At 43.2% G+C, this 23,453-nt stretch overlaps 1 protein-coding gene across 1 annotated transcript in view; it reads left to right on the forward strand.

Moving 5' to 3' along the window:
* The first annotated feature begins 4,193 nt into the window (after nt 1-4,193).
* Nucleotides 4,194-23,453, forward strand: part of FBXW7 (F-box and WD repeat domain containing 7) — a 161,983-nt gene continuing 142,723 nt past the window's right edge. Inside the window, exon 1 of the mRNA XM_052690261.1 lies at nt 4,194-4,286. The gene's annotated coding sequence lies outside the window, so the exon portion shown is untranslated. The remainder of the gene's footprint in view (nt 4,287-23,453) is intronic.

A 23,453-nucleotide genomic window follows, 5' to 3' on the forward strand; every position in this document is an offset into this window, starting at 1 on the left:
TGAAATTCCCTGCTGATGAGAGCATCTGTGCTATCAGATCTCTGAGCTGGCGCCATCACAGCATCTTCTTTTATCTTTACTTACTATCTTTACTTATAATCTGATCCTGGCTCTGCATAGTTATTTGCTAAACTTTCACTGCTGTTGGTTACAGTAAATGTAGTCTTCTTTTGCCCAAGCAGGGAGGAGGCTTGGGAAACAAGTTCCTGTTATTTGGCTACATCTGTGAAAATCGACCTTGTCTATCTTGGAAACTTCTCTTTCTCAGACCTCTACTCCCAAATCTGCTACTAAGAAGCACTGTTGAGTGTTGGGCTATTACAACTCTCGAAAACAACATCTTGGATAGCTTTTTTTTGTTGTTGCTGTTGTTGTTTTTTCTTTACCTGTTCCTTTTACTGGAACAGAAAATGTACATTTTAGCTTTGCCTGAGCTTGGTATCAGCACAGTGCAAGCCACTAGGATATAGCTACCTGTAAATTATTGGGGAAATAGTCTCGAAAAAGTAAATAATAATGAGTTTAAATTACATTAGTCAAAATGGATTATACCTTGTAGATAAGGCCTCTTTCAGCAGTAGTTTCCCATACAAAGAAATCCTGTATACTTTATCTTCAAACAGCATTTGAAGCTTACATAGAACCCAATAAAACCAGAAATATAGGCAAACACATCAGGTTAAAATGCTGTTATAGCACTTGAATTCACCCCGTTTGTTTTGTTATTTCACCTTACTATTTGTGCCATTTTAGAGCTGACATAGTATAACACAAGGTTGGCTTTGCTCTTCAATATATTTTTTGCAGATTTGTTACTAAGTTGTATGTTCTACCTCTCCTAGCTAACTCAATGTTTTCAGATCATCATGTCATTTTTTTTTTTCTGTGCCTTTTAACATATAATATTTTCAGTTACCAGGTTCACGTGGCATTTTTGATTTATTTCAGTGAAATTTTTCTTAGGTGTCTTTTAAGCAGAATAAAAAATTTGATAGATTGTAGTCTTGATATTAAGCTTAATATCAACCTTTTGTACAGATAGTAGTCCATCAAGAGTAACAACATTACAGAAAGAAAACATGCTGACAGTCAGCAGGTATACAGCTTCTAGCTCAAGTGTTCATACAGTGCATTTCTAGCTCCATCATTACTACATGCATGGTAAAGTTTAGCGTTCTCACTGGATTAGATGTTAGAAACACAACAATTCAGCTCAAAACTGTTCAGTATTTTGTTTTAAAAATAAATTTCATTGAAACTGTATGTGCGACGGCACTAAAGTCTGGCACACAACAGAATCAGTCTCGCTGTTTAGTTCTGCCAGAATATTGATCTGCAGTATGATCGCTGTTTTTATCCCTACTTTCGAAACAGAGTCAATCATGACAACATTCCAATGAAAGACTGGGTGCTGAACCATCCTAATCTGTGACTAATAAAAAATCCTAACATTTTCATTAAATCCAGTCTCATCTCCATCATTACTGCTGGCAGAGGAGCATTCTTCTGTTTCTTCAGCGAGGCATCTGTGATGATCAGATGGCCAACTTCTTCCTTTGTGTCACTCCTGCAGGCCTTTTCTTCCCTTCCAATTCATTCTCGATATCCCAGATGTGTTTAATCTAGGAGTTATTTGAAGGGCAGAGGGAGAACACTGCAACAAAGCCAGGAGAACAAGTGAGGCTTTGTGACAGAGGCAAGAATCACAGAATCATTTGGTTTGGAAAAGAGCTCTAAGTTCACCTAGCCCAAACATCAGCCCACCACCACCATACCCGCTGACCACCTCCCTCACTGCCCCATCCACGTGGTTCTTGTATGCCTCCAGGGATGATGACTCCATCACCTCCCTGGGCAGCCTGTTCCAGTGCCTCACCACTCTTTCTGAGAAGAAATTTTTCTTAATATCCTACTCAAACTTCTCCTGATGCAACTTAAGGCTGTTCTCTCTCACCCTATCACTGATACCCAGGAGAAGATGCTGAACCCCACCTCGCCACATCCTCCTTTTAGGTAGTCACAGAGAGTGATGAGGCCTCCCTTGAACTTGCTCTTCTTCAGACCAAACAATCCCAGTTCCCTCAGCTGCTCCTCAGAAGACTTGTGCTCCAGACCCTTCACAGGTTTGCTGCCCTTCTCTGGACACGTTCCAAGACCTTGATGTTTCCCTTGCAGCAAGGGGCACAAAACGCAGCAGACGTTCCTGGTGCTAGCTAATACCTCTGCTGATCATGAAGCGCTGCCTCCCGCTTGAGCCACTCTTGAGATGCTGTGGCTCTCACCCCCCTGCTCTGCAGATTGAAATTCTGCCAGCATCCCATCCTTGGCACTGCGCCCAAAGTCAGAGCTGAGACCAATGCTAGCGTGACTGGTAACAGCTTTAAAATGAGGAAGAAAAAAAACACGAGAGAGCAGTTTGGAGACTCAGATAAGCTCAGCCATCTGTTTGTAATACACAGGAAGAGAAAAATCAGGTAAACAAGGTTATGGCAAGGGATAAAGAAACATCCAGCACAAGATGATGGGGAGTCAGAAGCAGCTGCTGAAGCGGAGGAGCAGATGGGAAGAAGATAGCTGGCAACTGGAAGCCATTTAGCGCAGGGAGATGGCCTCTGGCCTGGCTGGCTCAGAAGGCAGAGCAGCGTCTGCCCGCACAGCCCCGTGGACAGGCTGACATGGCACACATCAGCACACAGAGAGTGGGGAATGCCAGAGGTGAGTAACATAGCCGATATGGATTTTGCTCTTCTTTTAGGATAACAACATGACCAAGCAATGCTTTTTTTTTTTTTTTTTTTCCCCACATGCTGTGAGCCTTTCTGGTGCGCAGCCACCTCACACACCGAAGGAGTAGTTATTAAATGCTTTTATTTTTTGCTACCTTGCATAACACGTACTAAGTGGACTCATTAAGGTCCCATATAACGACCACCCTGTCACAGATGTCAGACGCTGCCGTCGTCATCGCTATTTTGCTTTGAGATCTAGGAGGGCAGAGCACGTGCAAGCATTGCTCCGATGAGAACTGAGAACTCGGTGTGCGACACGCGGAGCACCTACAGTTGTCACGGAGCCTGAGCAGCAGAATGCGCTGCTGGGGTCGGGTGAGCTGCTCCTCTCTGCAGCCACCTTCAGCCGGGGGGCCTATGGCGAAGGGGAGACCGCTCGGGGGGCGGGCGAGCAGCCACAGGGACTTAATGGCAGCACAGCGCGCCTGAGGGGGCTACTCCTGACCGCCCCGCATCCCGACGGTGCAGACATATGCTCAGTCACGCACCCGAGCCGCGGTTTCCCGCTGAGCGGCATGCTCGGCAGCCCCCAGGCGCGCGTCCCCACATCCCGCGACGGCGCCTCGGCGACCTTCAGGCCGTCGCCATAGCAGCGCCAACGCGCGGCCCTTCCCGGCAGCGGGGCGGGACCACGCGCACGTGCGCTCGGGCAAGGGCTTCGCGCCGTCTCCGCCCACCGCGCCGAGCTCTCCGTCGCTCCGCCCCGCGCGGCGGGAAGGGGTGTTGCCATCCCGCGCGCAGCCGCCGTCGGGCCTCTTGCCCGGCGCGGCGCCGCCTCCTTGTCCCGGGCTGAACCGTGCCGCCGCGGAGCTACCTGCTCGGCTCCACCTTGCCCTTCGCGCGCGTCATCGCCCCGCGCCGCCACGGGGAGAGGGCGGGGCGTGTTGCCGGGTTACGGCTGTCATCCGCACGCGCCGCCGCGCTGCTCGCTCGTTCGCTCTCGCTCGCGCTCTGTCTCTCTCTCTCTCTCCCTCTCTCTCTCTCTGTCTCGCCCGCCCTCCCCGCCCTCTCTCGCCGCCGCCGCCGCGAGGAGCGGACCCCGGGGCGCCCCCCCGCGCCACCCCCACATGCCGCAGAACGCAGCGGCCGCGGCGCCGCGCCCCGCCGCCCGGCTGGGCCTCTAGCGGCCCCCCCGCCGCTGCAGCCGGGCCCGGAGTGCATGAGAGGGGGAGCGGGCCGGCGGCGGCCCCAGCCACTTGCCTCCCGGCCGGCCGCGGCGGCGGCGCAGCGCCCGGCCCGGGGGGGCAGCGAGGGGCGGCGGCCCCATGTGAGGAGGGGCGGCGCCGCCGCCCAGCCAGCCCGGGGCCCGGCCCCAGCAGCGCCCCGTCGCAGCGGGGCTGGACGCTGCCGTCCCCGCGAAGCCGCCCGGGGCCCCGCGGCGCAGGCAGCCCCGGGGCGGGGGGCGGCAGCCGGCCCCCTCCCTGCCGCCGGGCGGGCGGGCGGCTGGGAGCGCACGGAGGCAGCCGAAGGACAGCCCGCCGGAGCCCGTCCCGACAAGTGAGTACCGGAGAAGAGGGGGCGGGGGGCACCGCACCGCCGCTCTTTGTGTCCGGCGGCGCGGCGCGGGGCGCCGAACAAAGAACGCGGCCGGCGGGAGCGGGGCCGGGCCCCGCGGTGGGCCCGCCTCGTGTGCGCGGGAGGGGGTCGAGCGGCGCGCCGTGCCCCGCCGCCCCGCGTGCGGCCGGCTCGCGTGGGGCGCCGCTCTGGGAGCCGCACGGGGAGGCGCCGGCCGGGAGCTGGCTTTGCTTCCCGCGTTCTCGTGTGTTTTTAAAGCCAGAAGTGGAGAAGTTCTTCACAAAGCGCCAACAAGTGCTCCTGCTGCACTGCCAGATCTGCCAGGGAGGCTGGGGAACGGCTTCTGGGGCCATCCCGTTGTATGGAGATGGTTTTTGTGGGTCTTTCTTTTTTAATTCTTCTTTTCGTTTTGCATTTTTGTAGTCCGTAACTTTGCTCTGAGCAAACAAACAAACAAAAAGTCCTGAAACAATAAAGAAAAAGAAACAAAACCCAAATTGTTATAGTGGAGTGTCCCATGCTTCAATGGAGAAAATAACACTTGTTTTTCACCAGAAAAACAGTGTAAGAAAGTTCTGTCCATCAGTGCTGAGTTGTGCTACTCCTGGGTTTACTCTCATACACCGATGTTTCTTTCACACCTGGTGTGCTAATGGGAGAGCAGCTCAGGTGCTGTTTGTTTGCTCAGGCAGTATTGAGACACAGGTGCAGAAGCCAGTTCTGCTCTAACTGCTGGCTATGTGTTTGCCACTGGCCCTGGTTCTTCTTAACAGCCTGGAAAGCAGAAGGGAATGCAATGGTAGGCAGTGCCTTATGTGTGTGCCTGCTTCTTTTTGAGACAAAACTTTCTGGCAGATGGGAAGAGTCTATTTTAGATGAATTTCTCTCTGTTCTAAGCATCTTGTTGTCACTGTAGTCTTAAAAAGGTGTGCGTCTGTGTGTGGGTGGGGAACCAAGGTCTCCATTCAGATGAACTTTTGCTTTTTTTGCTCCAGGAGCCAGAGTTCAGGAGAGGAGTTTTCCTTCTAATCACTGAAGGGAACTGAGCACTGAAGGTGCTGAAGGGATGGTCAGTGCTATTGTTTATTTATTGCCCACAGGAGTCAAAAGGCACTGCATCTCCCCCTACTCCGGTGTGGTGATTGCATTTGCTTTTATGTCACTTCTTGGCTTCAGACTTAAATTTGTCCTTTCCTGCTCCACTGTCCTGTTTCTAATAACAGCCCCATTCTGTCTGTTGGCAGCTCCAGGCATGTATGTATCTCGAGAATATGTGGTCTTATGCTATTAAAATGACTTTTTTCAGGGTTTAAGTAACTTTTCCTATTCCAGCTTACATCTAGTCAGAGTAATTCTTTTGTTCAGGCTGAACTATCTTTTACTTTTACACTGGCGTCTCTTTGGTAGCAGAGACATTCCTTTATCAGAAGGTATGTGAGTTCCACCTGTTTCAGCTTTTAGAGGAGCTTTAGAAAAAGAAGTCATTTATGTCTTCAGACTGACTGTCGGACCAACTCTGCTTCTTCCCACTGCATGTGCACGCGCTGCTTTGAAGAACTTCAGTGGGATTTCTTCTCTGAGCTGTCAGGAGAGGAGTGTGTGCGGTGGTTTAGGCCTGGTGATGTCATTGAATGAAGTTCTGTCTCTTTAAGGAAACCAAGCATCTTTTAGTCAGCGTTAGTCATGTAGTCTGTGTGAAGTTCAGGCTGCTCTTAGCAAATGTGTTTAATCTTTTTGCTGTTCCTCTTAAGAATGCAGCCACACTGACTGAGTTTACATGCATTGCATTTGAAATAAAAGGGCTGTTAAGACAAAAGAGCTGAAGCAGAGCTGCTCCATCTTTTTCAGATGCCAGTTGTGTGTATCAGGTAATTCCTGAAAGAGAGAATATGAAATGCTTGCAATTTCTCCTGCAAATTCTCTTGTGTGATAGAAAGTACTGTAGTTATTTGCAGACACCGAGGGGTGGGTCTGCACTGACACATTCTTGGTGGTCGCAGGATAGACTAAGGCTACTTACCAGGATTGCTTCTACAGACCTGTGACAGCAGGCACTTGAGATATTTGTTTGATGAGGGCTCATACCCGTGAAAGTTTCCAAGTCAGCTGATTGTTAACAAAATTCTTGGTCTTGCGGTTTGGTGGCACAGCCACTGGTGCTTCTGGAAGCTGTGCTGGCTTAAACCAAAGGCTGGCTGGGCCCGCTGCCCTGCGGTCACCCTTGTGTGAGCAGCAGCGTGTGCAGCTGGCTGCTTTCCCCAGGGCACCCTGCCCATGCCTGTCCCCTTGTGGCTTTGGCTGCTTCGTTCTGGGCATCCAGCCTCCTGTGGTGGCTTGCTCTCGTGTGAATGGGGCTTGGAGGGAAGAGCAGATATGGTTTATGTAAGTAAACACTTCCACTTGCAGCCCGTATCCCTGAAGTTTATGCTTAAAAAATCCCAATCCCCCTCACCCTTCTCCCTTACCTTTGAAATAGTGGATATCTTTTGAGAGCTCAACTAAAATGATTCCGATTTGGGAAAATAGGCGTATATACTATAATTTAGGTTACAAGGCCATATGCTTCAAAATTAAGCAGTATCAGAATAAAAAGGATTTCTGAGTTCAGTCTGGTTTGTGCTCACTGTGACAAAAAGTACATGATCTCCCTTCTAGGCTGCTCGTCTTTGCAAAAAAGACAGGTCTTGATTCTGCAGTAGCTCTTCACTGTATCTGCTTGGTGCTCCAAGAAACCATTGACTGTATTTTTACAAGGGTGAAACGATGTATTATTCTATAATATCGTGTCTTAAGGTATGGGCAGTTATCTTCTTCCTTTTCTGCCTCAAGATGTTCAAGATGTCACTGTCAGCTAGAGAGCATGGCACCACAGCTTGGCTGGTAAGAGGAGATGTGAAATACTTCTTATTGTTCCAAACAAATAAGTTTAGCTCAGGTAATCTTTGCATTGTGAGCTGAGGTGGTTGGCTTCTCACCGAAGGATGAGGATTTTGCCTGTATGCTTTTTCACTGGCAGAATACTGATGTGATTTCAGCAGTAAATGTTCAGTTGCAGATTACCTGTGGAAGCAGGTTTGCTCTCAAACAGCTGTTCCACCCCCTTCTGGGTCCCTCCAAGATGGTCAGTGGTGGACATTGCTATCCAAGCCAGCAAAATTTGTTGAGTTTTCTTGATCAATTGCAAATAGGGTACTGGAATGGAGAGGTGTGGGATGTTCCATCTCTACGCACTATTGCTAGTTTTGCCTCTAACTTTGGAGTTGTACCAGTATGATGCATTTTGCAATTCAGTTCACTTGACCTCAGCTTTTAAAATTGTTTTTGGAAAACACAAAGGGCAATTTCTACTTGTGTCTCAGAACACTTCAAAAATACTGATCAGATTTATTAACCCAAATATATTGTTATTGTGATTAAAAAAAAAAAAAAAGCGTTTCTATTTCTTTTGGAAATTGTTTGATCTCTTTCTGATGGGTCTCATAAGGCTGCTTTGTAGCCTCTATGGCTACAAAGCCTTGTTACTTCTTGTTACTTGTAACAAAGCCTTGTTACCTCTGATGGTAATAGATGGTTGGTGGCCAGTCTGCCCTACGGTGGATTTAGTTTGTTATTGGCTTGAAATGGGGTAGCTGTTTATAGTAAAGGAACAGTGCTAAGGTGGCTGAGGTTGAGTAAAGCCTTCTTTTCAGAGATTGGGCAACTGAAAACGGTTGAAACATGAATGTTTTCAAGTGCTTTCTTTCTTGGAAACATTTCAGTAGTTTGGATTAGAACCACGGGTGCTTGAGCAAGTATTTTTTGGAAACACAGGCCTTTCTTCTCACCCTCTCATCCTCTGAGGGCAGGGCCTGCTGCTGAAGCAGCAGTTTCTACATACAACACCCATCCCCTCACCAGGGTGTGAGAGCCACCCAGGGGTGGAGCTGAGAGCTCTGGGGGCCTGGAAGAGCACCCTGCAGAGGAGAGAGTTGGAGCTGTGGGATGAGGAATTAGGATTGTGTCCTCTAAACTCCTTGTCAGTCTTTGGCAGTGAATCTTGGGTGCTTATATGGCCATGGCCACTGCAGCATCCCGGGTTGATTCAGTCTTGGTTCCTGTTTTTGTGTGTGGATCTTCCTTGAAAATTAGAAATCTGCACTCATTCTAGGATTATTGTTAAGCTTGTTCCTACATTCTGGTTCCCTGACTTTGTGGTCCAGTGTTGATACCTCTCTCTGAAGGAAGTGCTGAGAGGGGAAGTGTTGCTTTGGGTAAATGGAAACGTGGGAGGAGATCTTGCAGCCATACATGTTACTGGAGGCTTCTCTTGTGTGTTCCTCTTATTGGGACTAGCTGAGATTTGAAATAGATGATGGGGAGCCAACTGCACAATGAGTACTGAGAGTCCACTTTAAATGGAACGAAATATCACTGAACTCATTAATGCAGCTAAGGTTAGTCAGCTTAGTTTTGTGTTGTGGGTTGTGGCTTTTACTTTGAACTTAAGAATGACAGGAACTGCAAAGCCAAGGTGTGTGTTGTTGACAGTAAGTACTTAACTCTGTCCTCTTTGATTGGAAGAGTGTCCTTATTGCCTGCCTTGGCTCTGGGCTCTCATGGGCACCAGTGAATATTCTAGAAGCACGCATTTTGCAGGATAAATCTTTAGCATGTTTTCTTTAAGACAAAATATGACATTTACATCTGCAGTAGCATACAGGATCTGCTTATACTCATTAGGGATTCTGCCTCATTGCAAACAGCGTGTAAGAGGATGTTCTTTTTGATGTAAAATGAAAAGCTTTGTAAGATAGAATGTACATCCTCATAGATCTGCAGGAGTGAAAGCAGTTGCAGTGCTTTCAGAAGTGAACAGGCTACTTCAGGACAAGCTGCTTGCCTTACTGAATGAGTGATAAACCCAAAACACCAGAGGCTGACGCCAATGAGGAAGAAAAGGTTTCGAGCTTTTTTCCAGCTTCCCTTTTTAGGAAAGTAAGCAGCTCAGTGTGTTCCCTGGCGAGTGCAAGCCTTTCAGCATTGTGGTGTTGTTCATGCTTGGGAAGTCTCTCGCTAGCTATTCCAGTAATGTAAAACCTAGCATTTTTATGGATGCGTGCTGTTGGTAACTTTATCATCGCCTAGGAAAAGCTGGGTTTTTTTTGTGGTTGTTGTTTTTTTTTTTTTTTTTTTTTAAATTTAAAGAATAATTTATTCAGTGTTAAAGATTATAGGCACTTAATTGTGGTAACCAAACCTACACCTTTGGATTCTGGTGTTTCTGAAAATACTTTACTAATCTTTTGTGGCAAGTGTGGTCCCATGTAGCTTGGCACAGTTTTCAGTCTCTATGGTAGATCTGATGCCTACATCCTTGCCTCATCAAATGCTGTACCTTCACAATTTGGTGTTATCTGTGGCTTGTGCTGGAGTCAGATGGTCAGTAAACGTGCAGTTTGCCAGGTATGCCTATTTCACTTGTTTGCTTTTTGTTATTTTAATTCATGCAGTGATACTCAAAGCAAGAGATCTTTTGAGCTTCCACACGGTGTAAGTGGGCTGTGAAACTGAGATCCAGGAGATAACCTTGTCTAAGTTGCTTGTAACATAGTTTTGCCATGGCAATTTCTTCTGTTATTGTCAGGACTGATGAATATATCTTGAGATCTGAGGTGTCCCTGTGGAGTGGGTGGATGACTGATATGAGAGGGATCTTCCTTCTTTACTGCAGAGTGCAATTATAACAGTTCTTATATATCACGAGGGCATCCTTTAGTCATCGTAAGGCAAAGTCACTGTGTTGGCTTTTTTTCTGCCAGTATGCTTATGACACCAACAGTGCCATTGTCCAAGTACCTAGATAGCAGGCCTTATTGGGTAGTCTAGCAAGATGGAATTTACAGTAATCATTTTGGTTGGGGCACCCTGTTTGGAAATGGCTTTTCTCCTATCTCAGTGTGCATTGCACACTGGGAAGGAGGGAAGGAGACAGTGATTCAGCCTGCGATGCTTTTCTTCACCTCCTGCCCCCGACTGGTGACTTGCTGTGTGTTTCGCTATTCTGTGTACCCAGTAAGGGGACGGATACTTAACTGTGTGACAGACCTTTGGTAGAAGGCTGCAGTCACAACTCCATGCTCAGTTCCCAGCTGGCAGGACTTCCACTGCCAGCTGTGTGACAGACGGAGCTGCTGCCGCAGCTTGTGCACAAAACATGGCAACAACACGCAGGCCTTGTAGCTACGCAGCAGAAATTTGAACCGTGCTTTCATGTTGAGTCTACAGGAAAAAGAAGATGTATGTGAAGTAGATTCTACAAACATGTCTTGGTTGGGCAGTGAGCTTACGTGGGTCCTATAGTAGGCAGGTGTCTGAACTTGGTGTTTTCTAATTTGGAATACTCAAATGTTTGCATTAACCACATCAGTTATCTTTGTAGTGGCAGCTCTTAGCCCATTTAGATGTTTAGCTTAGTTTTACATACCTGAGACAGTGCTAAAACTGGAGTGGTTCTTAGACATGGCTGGCTGTAGCAAAACAACTCTGACATTCACAGTTCTTTGTTCTCAGGATGTTCTGTTTCTTTTCAATTTTTGTGTTGAATTCCTAGCTTTATAGCTTATTGCCATGGTGAGTCTTGTAAACCATTTTGTTATTTGTCCTTTGAATGCTGTTATATCTGACTATTTTGGAACTGAGTAATTCCCGAAATGCGGCAGAAAAGAAGTGGGCTGATCTTGAAATAAAATGGAGGGTCAGACTTCAGCTCACGCACCACTGACGTTGGGCTGTGCCTTGCAGGAGCACTGGGTAGCACTCGGCTGACTCAGGAGCACAGGCAGGGGTTCTTGCGTGAAAGGTGGGGGTGGTTGTGCGTCTGTAGGCTGGGGGACTGCATGCTGCGGTTGTGAGCAGGCGATGTAGGAGGTAGGCACAGTCATCCAGCTCATCTGGCATGTTGTTTACACCGGCTGTGGGAACCTTTCAGAAGGGTGCTGGGAATGACTGGAAAAACAAAGGCTTGCTTGGTGGCACAAAAGAAATGTGAAGGTTTGGATCCTTCGCTCTCCTGTTGTTTGTTTACACTGTGGTGTAGTGGGAACAAAATTAATTGCTGATATAAGGCATGACCTGGTGAAGTCTAAAACAGAGAAAACTTACAATTGGAACCATTTCCTCTTCATAATATTTTTTCCCAGCCATACAAAGGTTGAGGAGTCCTGAGGTGTTTGTTATGTTCACTTGTTCTTCACAGGGGCTATCACGTCGCAGTGTATTTAACTTGATCTGTTGTTGTTGGAAAGGATGGTTCCCAAAAGCTGCTCCTACCATCATCCTCTCAGTCCTGGGTTTAATTTGAACTTTTGGTGATTCAATTCAGGAAACTAAAATGGTAGAAAACCGGCAGTGCAGGATGAAGTGAGAAAGGAACTAAGGACTGATAGTGTGATGTGGGATGTGTGCTGGGGCTGGCATGGGATGCAGCTGGTGGGGAGCCTGCTGGATTTGCTGGGTTATCTTAGAATCATAGAATCACAAGGTTGGAAACGGCCTATAAGATCATCTAGTCCAACAGTCTTCTCATTACCCTTGCTACTACAAGCTACTAAACCATATCTCGCAGTTCCTCATCCAGATCTTGTGCCCTGAAACCTCACATCTGTGGTTTGATCTGCTGAAGTGGGTGCGGAAGGTGTGCTGCAACCAAAAGGGCAGATCTGCCTGCCCCCACCCCTTGCTGGCTTCTGTGGTTTGCGCTGTGCACTTCTCAAATCCAGCTGATTATCAGCCCATGTGAATGCTACTGAGTGGCATTGCCCCTTTTAGCAGAAAGCCAAATGGAAGTAGCTAACAATGCTTGTAAGGCATGCGGTAATCTGGGGAAATCTTGTGTGTGTTTCATACTGTATGTGCGTGACAAAAAAACCCACCTTCAGCTACTACTCCAACTCAACCTACAAAATTAAGTATGCACAATTGATCTTCAAAGGTTTTTTTTCCTGCAGTTCTCTTTATATCATGATCACAGCTTTGCCAATCTGGACAAACTAATCCTTTTATTCAGTAGAGCGACACTTAATGCAGTGATCAAAGCTGCAGCGTGCGGAAATTTTAGTATTCAAATCTGTAAAACACAAGGGAAACAAATTGCTGAGCGGCAGAGCTATTAAAATCCAGTTTCCTATCGGTTTGTATCCTCAGTCTTCTGCTGTGCTCCTCCCCTGCAATAGCTGAGCTCTTGTTGCTGCCCTAATAGCTTCTGTGACCTTGTGATTGCAGATTGTTCTGATCCTGCTGCCTCAGTGTTGCTCCGCTCTCCATATGACCTACCAGGTTTTTTGCAGTTGGCTAGCTGGGCTACGTGCTGCATGTGCTGTGACTAGAGCAGAGCTATCTGTATGCGTGCTGGCTGTTGCCAAAGAGGATAATAGCAACTTTCAAGAATTCTACTGACGGCAGCATTGAGAATTTAACTTCGGTTCCACTTTCTTAGTTGCCACTTCCAGAAGAGAATCAGGATTTCCTGACGTAATTCACTTAACTTTTGTCTTTCACTCCTTTTCGGAATTGCTTTTTTGGACTGGTATTGGAATGCCACCAAATAGTTTTCATGTGTAAAACTTGGATTAGCTCATTTTTCAAGATCAGTCTTCAAGTTTTTAGAGCTTATTAGGTTATTCAGTAAGATATAACCCTTTTTAAAAATCTCTTGGGATTTTAGGTTGATTTTTTTTTTTTTTTTTTCTTCCTTGAACCACATTTTGGGCTCTAAACAGCTGTTTTATGGAAGCATCTTGTATTAACCATGAATTTCACAGCAATGTCTTACGTTACTTTAGAAATGCTAGCTCTGTAACTTAGTTGAATAAATGGTTCTTATTACCCAACTGCAGATGAAGTCCCACATTGGTGTTTTCCCCCTGTATTGTATTTCTCTGTTGCCTCTCTAATTTAGGATCAGGACACGTGATCTTTGTGATGCTTTTTGGCTTTCTTCAACTCTCACTTTTGTTTGAAACTGTTTTGGATTAATTAGCATTTTGAGCTGTTTTTGACATTGCATCATGTAACCAAGTTTCTACTTTGGATGCTGTTTAAGTGACATCCAACTTTGCTTTTTTTTATTGGTGAACTTTTTAATGGACTCTCAAAGCAGATGCGTAGTTTTCTGAGTGTTTTGCTAAAATTCATCAAGTCAGTGAGCAGTACGTTCACCCTGGTGTGCAGTGCCTTGTCAGTGGCTCACTGGCATCACCCTTTTTATTTAGTTTGGTCATGTTACCTGAAGACTTTATACTCCCTTCTCTTAATAATAATTAATAATTAATTATTAACAATTTTGCCTGGAAGTTTTTGCCTTTTTACCATTTCATACTTGCAGGACCATGAGCAAGTGAAGTAGTTTTAGTACAGAACACAGGCTTTCGGCTGTTAATGCTCTTCTGTAAGGTAATGGGCCACTTAGTGCTTTTCCTTTGGATGACTCTTCGTTGACATCTAAATAAAACCAACTTTTTTTTCCTGAGATTCAAACTCAGAACACTGAGATTCGTTTTCCTTAATGACCTTTGGAGACTCGAGGAAAAAAAAAACAAAACGCGAGAAGTGTTTTTGAAAATAATTTTTCCCATTATTGCTCCTTAATTCACTGCTGTTGTGGAGTTCTGCTAACCTAAAAAAACACGGTTTCCTTTTCAGAAGCTGTGTTCTGTACACTCTCTGATATCAACCTGTGTGGCTTTTACAAACAATGCTCTCTAAAGAGTAGTTTCAGCTAGCTTGGTAATGGATGAAAGGCTTGTTTGCCCAGCTCTCTCTAAATTGCATTTACTGTCTCTTTAAAATAATAGTAAATATTGTTTCAGTTCTCACACTGTAATACTATATATTTTTAGTAAGATGTTGATTTGATCTTTGTAGTACTTACAGGTTACTTTTTCTTCACTTAAAATAAAATGAGAAAACACTGAATATATTTCATTTTCTTTTTCTCTAAATGTGGTGTTAATGAGAAGTTTATGAGCTATATTCCACTCCCTAAATCAAGCAGTTAAATGTTGACAGTTTAAAAACATGTCTGCTCAGGTAGGCTGTTTTAGCCTTTGAATTTAGGATTTAGGAAGTCTTGGATGGAGATGAGAGAAACACATCAAGGTGTGCTGCAGTTGATGGGGAACAAACGTGAGCTGAGAAGTCCCTCCATAATGAATCATGCTGAAATTCCTTCTAGCCTTGTATAGGAACCCAGAAGTTCCCCAATTTGTAAGTGGCCCATCTCAAAAATATCCCTATGTGGATGCGTAGGGAAGTCTTTTTTTAAGGTGTTTGATACTTTTTATACTTGAGCTGCATTCAGCTCCGGACGTCTCTGAGAAGAGATGGTTTCTGTTGCTTCAGAAAAGGTTGAACAATTTCTCTTCTTTGAACTTGCCCAGTTCTTCATTCTGCAACAAATTCTGCAGGTGTGCTAGCTACTGCCTTGGCAGTGCTTTTAGTTAGAGCGTGGCTCCTACTAGCTTCATTAAGTCGTTGCAGTTGGCTCCTATCCTTTGTTTTTCACATCTCTGGCCTCTACCATAGTCCCTTGAAATTGGTCTTTGGTCTGGAAGAGACCGTCCTTCACATGTGTCTTCTTCTGTACTGAAGTCATTTTTGCTGAAGTAGTGTACGTCCACAAAAAGGCGCATTTCTGTATTTATTTTCTCACGCTTTAATTTCTTGCTGGAAAGGACCACTGCTTACTGGTGCTTTAAGATAGACATCAGTCCTAGGAACGGCAGCTTGAGCTGAAGTTTAAGCTGTGGGGGATGTTTCCTGAAGAACTGCTTGGCCCTGTGGAAATGACGGGTATCAAAGTAAGGAGGGATTCTTGGCTGTGTTTCAAGGAAACTGCAATTCCTGTAGAGCTGTTCCTGGGTAAAGAACATCACAGGAACTCCTTTGTGTCTTGATGGTATTGATTATGTTTGTGTGTGTGTATATGAAATAATGTTAGATAAAAATTATAATATATAAAAAGCACAGCAAGGTAGTTCTGAAATAAGTGATTTCCTATGTTAGCATTACAACAGTTGAACCAGGCAAAGTAAACAAATGTTCAGCCCTTCTAAGTTATATCTTGAAGTCTTAATAGCATGTTAATGGTTTGTATTGTAACAGCAACTTTTTAAAGGCTTTTAAATCATAAGCTTATGTTTTTTTTTATCATCATAACTGATTGCTATCACGAACAAATCTGAAGATGCCTGTGATGCATTTTAACTCTGGTTGAACTTTTTATCGCTGCCATAAGCTGTATTGTGAGTATTTTGTTAAATGCAAGTAAAAGTAGTTCAGTTAAATTCAGGTCTGATCCTGCAGTCGTTGAACTGTGGACTTGCGTTGTGTCATAGGAATAGCTGTGGAAAGCTGAATGTGAGCATAAATGTTGGCTGTATTGTGAGTTACAGATGTTTGTCAAACTTCTTAGTGACATACTTATGTTGCTTCAGAACAAAATTGATTGTCAGTTTTTCACTGACAATGAAAAGTACTAGGAGCTTTTTATTAGTCCAAGCTTGCATTTATTTGTTTGGAAGAGCATGACGTTGATCTCTGAAGAGCAGGGCTTTCAAGTACACTTAGGTCACTTACGAACATAAATTCCAGTGACTTTGCACTGTTTGGGGAGCATAACTGAAATGAAGTGGAGGATTAATTTTGCAACTTTAGCAGGCTGGAAAGTGCAATTGATGACAAATACCAGGCAGCACATTGTGTTATGGAGGCCTCATTTTTGTGTGAAGCTTTTCAAGCCCAGATGAATGTGTAAGTGTAAAATTTTTTTGAAAGGCTTGGTCAGGCACGGGCTGGGAGAATTAGCACAATGGGGATTCATAACTTAATTAAGCCAGCATTATATGTGAACTTACTTTTAATCACTTTATAGAAGTCATGCCAATTTATTTTCGACTAGAGAATAAGAGGAGTGTGGTGTTAACTCCTAGAGTCTGTCTCTGTGGTCAATGTTGTATTGCTGTTCTTTTCGCCAGTGTGTTGCAGCAGTGCAGTAACACCCAGAAGACTCCAAAGTCCAGGAAGAGCTTTAAGTGAAGAATTTAATGGTTGAAATGTTAAAATTAGGTAAAATTACCTACTGTTCACTTTTGCTATCAAGTACAATGGTACTTTTTGGCTTCTTGACTACTTACTGATGAATGTTTTGTTTGGCAGCAGCTTGGAGGAGTGCAGAATTTGTTGTATGACTAGTGGGTTCAGCTATCAGTTGTCTTTCTGTGCCTTATCAGACTGTTTGACAACTGTTTAATTGAGAAGTTTCACAAGCTACTGGAGTGTTATTGTTAGAGTAAGCACTTAATTCCAGAAGAAGGATATACTCTTGTGGCTTGCTGTGGAGAGTCACAGTGTAGGGGGGAGGGATGCTATCACTTTTCTAGATAGCATGCTTGTTTATTTTGTAAATAGAGATTATTTTTTCTGAACATCCAAGGACAGAACCTTGACTAATTTGTAGGTATCTCTGTGGGGACAAATGCTTTATTATCATTCTGTTACAAGAACTTTTGCTGAGAACTCGAATGCTCTGTTCAGAGTAACAAATCCGAATCTTGTCCCTGTGAAATTGCAGAAGATGAAGCTTTTAAACTTGCTGATTTGTTCTCACTCGAGTAGTCCTGTATGTTACAACAGGTAGTTGTCATTATGCTTGACATAGAAGCAGGTGAGATACTGTAGCATGAGAGTGACTTAAGGTTGCTCCTACAGAGGCTTGCTGCTAGGACAGTAGGCACAGTGCTGCCCTAAGAATGAGTAATAATGGATAGACATTTTTTAACCCCTTGGATCTTGTTTTGTTTTATCTGCATTTATGTTTTATACTGCTGCAATATTTCACTGTTGGTAAAAATTTATTTCACTTATTCTAAGGATAGCAGTTTAGAAGGGTGAATGACTTTTTTTTTTTTTTTTTTTTGCCTAGCTGATGGTGACTGGATGAGAAGTTGCTTTTTTGTTTTTCTTTTGTCCCTGACTAATTGCAAACCAATGGAGCTGACTTGTTAATGAAGCAAGTTTAGAAATTGCGAGTGAGGGAGGAAACTTCACTTAAATTCTCATAAAGGGTTGCTGATACTGTGTTGCTAAATTTATTAGGGCAAGTTGAGGATCTTGCTTGGAAAAGGTTTGGCTGTAGTTATGTTGCAGCTGGTTGAGAACAGTAAAAGCTGCTGAGCACCAAGGAATTAAGTTCAAACTTGACTTCGGTTTAATTGAGAGCCAGGGACACAAGTGCTTCTTCCTGTGTCTTCTGTTCGTGAAATCCAAATGAGTCTCTGGATTTAAGCTGAGTGTGTCCCTTGTTTTTTCAATCCAGAATTACAGTGCTTGTGTTGATTACAGTGGGTTTATCAACATAGCATAGGAAGCTTTTAAATAAATCATGAGTATTATAAATTTAGAGGTTTCGGTGGTGTGAGGAACGGGGGATACCTTGACTAGGGACCCTAAGCTTTTTCTGTTTGTATAAAAAAAAAAAAAAAAAAAAAAAAAAGGCAAGCATGGAACTTGGTGCTGCTGTTACTGCACTTAGAAAGTTAGCATGGAGGGGTTTTGTATCATCACTGTAAGGACATGGACAAGATGACAGATCCTAGGACTTCTGAGTATGAGGTTTTTTTTTTTTTTTTTTTTTAAGCATAGTTAAATGAATTCTATGAGGTTTCTGATGTTTCATAGACTAACAAAAGGTTGCTTTATTAGTAGCTTTAATGAACAAATCGCTTTATTGGCTTAGACATACTGGTTGCTTTGTCGGCCCAACCAGCTATGGGTTCTTGTTTCAATTCACCATTGTGCCGGAGTAGAGAAGTGATAGCCATTGACCTTCTGTTAAAGCACAATAAAAAGTTTTTTGTGAAGAAGAAAAGTGTGCAGGGAAAAATTGGAAAGCAGTTTTCTGACTTGAGTTCAGCAACACAAAAACCAAGAGGCAGTGTGCCTCTGCTGTTCTTTTTCTCGCGGGGCGGCTCAGTACAGTGAACCGCCTGAAACAAGAAAACCTGAGACTGACTTTGTGAAGGCTGTTTTTCATGGAACTGGTGTATGAAGTAAGAAGGAATTTTTATTGTAGCTGTAAGGAGGCATATCAAGCAGGTATTAGTTTAAACCTGAATGGAAGGTGTGTTAGCTTACAAAAAGAAATATTTTTTAGATTTTTTTTTTCCTCCCATATTGATTGCTTGGTTTGTTTGTCAAATGTTTAACATGTGACTTAACCATAGCCTTTGATTAAGTGACCATATTTTATCTCTTGAAGTAGTCCCTAAGAATTTGGTTAAATGAACAAATAGTTTCTTTTTTTTCTTCATGGCTGTATGAGTAAGACAGAGGAAATTTGTTAGGTTCTTTAAACATCTGTTAAAGGCAGTTATTTCCTGAAGTCGATGCCTAGGTAATGGAAAGATGCTAAATCAGGCAGGTTGGCATTGCATCCCCAAGTTTGTGCTTTACGAGATTGTTTTAGAAACATTTTACTTGCAGAAGATGCTCATCTTCCTGTAACCAGAATGGCATTCGGATTGAAGCTGAGGATTCAGATAGGTTTGCTGAGTATATTTACATTATGGAACACGTGAAGTTATAATCACGATTAAAAGGATTAAGTATTTTCTTTTTAATGAGTGTACTCGACAAGAATAATTTATTGTTCTCTGAAGTTCTTGTATACTTTCTGGCTTATAGGTTTGCACTGCAGTGCCTACATTTGGTAGGAGCAGCTGCTGGGATTTATTTAACGCTTGGGTTCTGCTTGGAGATTTGTTGTAGGGATCCTGTTTTATGTTTGGTGGTTATGACATGTTGGGCCTAGTTTGCAGTGGTTTCTATCTGTTTTACAATAGGGTGTTTAAATCCCTACTTTTAGGAAGCAGATTCATGCCCTTATCTGTTCTCAGTTTCTCTAGGAAGCAAGTTTTCCCTATGACCATTTACCTGGGGGAAGACTGTGTCAAACTAAGAAATTGCTCTTTCATAAATGTATCTAGATCTTGTTTTTGAGGCAATTGTTCCTTATAAACTTCAAGTTAGGAATGAGACGGAGGAAAAACAAGTACGCTGTGTGTACTGCGTCACCCGGTCTGTTTGGAGAGGAACTACTTGCTATGTTCTGGTTAGCTGCTGTATCTTGGTGCTATTTAGAGGAAGTAACTTTTTACTTCCTCAAACTGTATTTTCTTTGGAATCTTGTAGCATCAGAAGGTTGTTTATGTGAAACCTGCATATTTGTACATCAAGGAAACTTCTTTCATTTTTCCCTTTCTGTGAGGAAAATGACAAGAATTCTTCGCTGCCACCACACCAAGCGGTGTCTTCTTTCCTAAGTGTCTTGTTTATTACTTCCCTCATTTTTCATCTTTGTTTCTGTGGTCTTTCTTCATGTGCTAGGAGATTTGTTTTGCCCTCTATTGCATTTTTTATATTCTTAGTGAAATCTCTGTATTTCCTTCTGGCTACGTCTTTTTTTTTTTTTTTTTTTTTTTTTTTTTTTTTTTTTTTCCTTTTCTCCCAGTTTACCAGTTCTGCTTTCCCACTCTTGTTATACTTTTTAATGCCTCAGTAGTTTTGTATGCCTTCAAAACAATTGTTTTCTTTGCAATCTAGAAAAAAATTGAGCTAATTTTGAAGGAGCTCCCCCTTCAGAGGCTGTATTAGGACATGTGTCTGGCAGGCAGTCACAGAGGTTCCACAGCAACCGCTTACCACCGAGTCCTCTACCTCAGCTCACCCACATATGCACCTGAAAAGTAAGTTATGCCTGAAGAGCTGTTTAGAACAAATTAAAGCGTACGAGGTTTTTGGTGGCATAGTGGGTACTATGAAAACTGTATGAGAGCAGTCAACATGGAAATGCATTTCAGAAGCTGCAGTTAGCAGCACGTTCATAAATTCTTAAATGTCTCAAGTATTAAGTAGTGAAATGGAGGAGGTTGTGTTATAAATTATTATACTACTTAATCCTTCCTCTTAATACATGGAAACTTATGTTGGAGTAGGTTGTTGTTTTGGGAACTGGTTTTGAGGTTGTGTTGATACTGTGATGTTTGGACCATTTGTAACTTGTGTGTGTGATCAGAACTGATGCCAGCTGTATGTGTCCAGGGAAAGTGGTGCAGTTTACACTGAAAGATGGTAGAAATAAGTAAACAAAGTGTAATTGCAGTTCTGTCCAGAACTCTGCTGTAGTTAGCTTTTTCATCATATATTTCTTCATTAGTGTCAAGTTCCTAAATACCCGTGTCAGTAAATGTTTGTTAGTTCACTAACCACATTTACATGTGCCTTCTTTCTTCAGTGACTTTTTTTTCCTTTAAATCAGCAGCTGTATGCAGTACAGAATCTTCAGGAGGGAGAGTGCATTTCTTGTTTGTCTTAAATAACAAAAAGATGTGTACCTGAGAAGACTGTCTTCAGAAGAATAAAATACTATCTTCAATAACATTTTTGAATGTTAAGTAGAAACCTATTGCAAGAAAAGTCCCGGCAATGGCTTAACATTTTACCTTGAAATCTGTATGAAAAATGATTAGATGTTACTAGCTTATACTGGAAAATGTGGAAGAATTTTCACTCTGATTCATTCCCCTAATTACCTTCAAAGTTATTATCAGAACCAAAATTTCTGAAAGTGACCCTGCATCTGGGCCCTGCAGAGCAAGGGATGGGAAGCTTACATACTAATGAAACTTTACCATCCTATAGTAAACATTTACTCTGCTCCCCAGTACAGTCAACTAAATCTGTGGATTTCACACGAGAATGTAGGTACTCCTTTCAGTTCACTAGGCATTGTTATGGAAGTAAAGGGAAGGCTATGCACTAGAGTGAATTCACATCTATGGATGGGAAAGGACCTTGCAGGCACACTGTGAATCAAGATGAGCTTGGTAGGTGGTTTTTACCAAAGTAAGCCTAAGAAGACCTTCAGAAGATAAATATGGATCTTTCAAACATGGGATTCTGCTACTTGTCGTGGGCTGAAGGGATTTGTCTTGTGCAGTGTGGTGAACTCTTTAACTCACTGATATATCACAGGTATTATTTTTCCATTATCCTTGAGAAATCTTTCTCCATATCATAGTTTACTGACCACCCAGGGGCAAGAGTGGTTCTTTGCCTTTTTGAGATCTTGAGGTTTTCCATGCGTGATCTTGTCAGGTGCATCAGTTTGACTAATGAAGGTGTGTTTTTTTTTTAACTTGACAGCACCTGTGCTTTTAATGCTGTTCCAATCAAAGTTGCTGACGTAGAAAGCTCAATTGAATTTAATTTGTGCAGAATGTTAACATGGTTTGAATTACGTAGTTGAGTCTAGTACTATAAGGGAGTCTCTGGCTTATTCTGTTGACCTGGGGCTTCTGTCTTCATCACTCCCTCACTAATCGTAAGTTATTTTTAACTCATGTAGCTGCCTTTTTTTTTTTTCATCAGTGCTTTGGGGTGAACTTATAGTTTTCCCAGCTATCATGCCATGCTCCATCCACATTTCTTATTTTTAGCTTCTACCACTGATGTCTCTTTTATTTAAGAGCATAATATTACTCTTTCTATGCATCATCTTCTGTAAAATAACAACACTTAGCCACATCTGCAAAGTGTTTTGATGCAGTTGGGGCAACACTCTTGAGCATGCTTTGCTTTGTTTTGGAAGGAGTCGCAGTCTATGATGATGATAATATTGGTTTATTTCTTTGTGGAGAAGCAGCAGCAGCAGTAGCTCAGCACACTCTATTCAAGCGGCAGTCTGTAACTTCTAGGGTATTCTTGAGGTAATGTTGCCATTAATATGTGTTCATTGTTTAGTGGGAGCTGTGACTTAAATAAGTTGCAATTAATTTTGCTGGACATTAGATGTTTTAATAGAAACAGGGAGTTACATTAATTACTTTAATGCTTGTGGGAGTGTTTTAGCAGGTGCTAAATCTGTCCTGTATGTATTGTTCAAAACCCACTTAGTGAAATATGTTTTCCTGTAATGTACAAAATACCCAAGACGGACCCACGGACTTGAAATGAGAAGCTCCTCTGCTTAATGGTCCACATCTTATGTTTTTTTCACTCTCATGGAAACGGCTTACTGCTATAGTTGCTGCATTAATCCATAATCCAATAAAGGGGATTTATTTGAGGGGTTGAAGGCAGAGAGAAGAAAAAGACTGTCTTTATAGTGCGCTGTGAGCAATAGTTATGGTAAAAATAGGATAGAGCTCTTGAATAGCTTCATGTTTGCATTTCTTCATGTGTCTCCGTATGAGAGATTTGCACACTGAAGTTTCCCAGTAACAGAGATAAGCAAGTACCTTCCTTCTCTTCCCTTGCTCCTCAAGGAAAAATATCATGCCAAGAAACCAAACAATTCACTTCTCCTCCCCTAAAAGTTGTTCTGTATACTTCAGCTGTTACAAATATGAGGATAACTGTGTTTCTGTTTAAATCTGTACGCTTGGTCTGTGTGCTGCATTAAATATCACTTGCTAAATGGCTGGTGGCCCTTCAGCTTTGGTACCATGTCAGTCCCAGTGTACAATTCTAGTGCAGTACAGCTAACGCTCTTCTGATAATGCATGCAGACGTGTACCAGCAAGGCTCTTTTGAAATTAAACATGGCATGGATATGTCTAGTGGTGAAGTTTCCACATAACTCATATATGATAACGTGCTTGAATTAAAGTTGCTCCAGTTTGAAAAGAATGTGTATGAGCTGTTTGCAGCTGTGGCCGAAGAAAGGGTGGCATATCCTGCATGTGAATTTTCAGGTCTTTAAAACAAAACAAAAAGGAGGAATGCATCTGTTCTTCATAGAACTACGCAATGGCTTGGGTTGTAAGGAAACCTGAGGATCATTATATTCCAACCCCTCAGCCACAGGCAAAGCTGCCATCCGCTAGATCAAGTACTGGATCAGATTGCTCAGTGCCCCATCTAACCTGGCTTTAAGCACCTCCATGGATGGGCATCTATGGTGTCTCTGGGTGGTTTTCTTACTGACACTGATAAATATTTACTGAAAGCTCCATGACAGTTTGGTTCCTCCAAGGGTATCCTGACATGCATCATTAGAAGTTCTCGTTCTGATATGTTATTGCCAGAATAGCACAATTTTCTTTCCTTCAAAAT

This window comes from Tympanuchus pallidicinctus, unplaced genomic scaffold, assembly GCF_026119805.1.
Source record: "Tympanuchus pallidicinctus isolate F22 unplaced genomic scaffold, pur_lepc_1.0 scaffold26, whole genome shotgun sequence".
In the NCBI taxonomy this organism is placed as follows: Eukaryota; Metazoa; Chordata; class Aves; order Galliformes; family Phasianidae; genus Tympanuchus; species Tympanuchus pallidicinctus.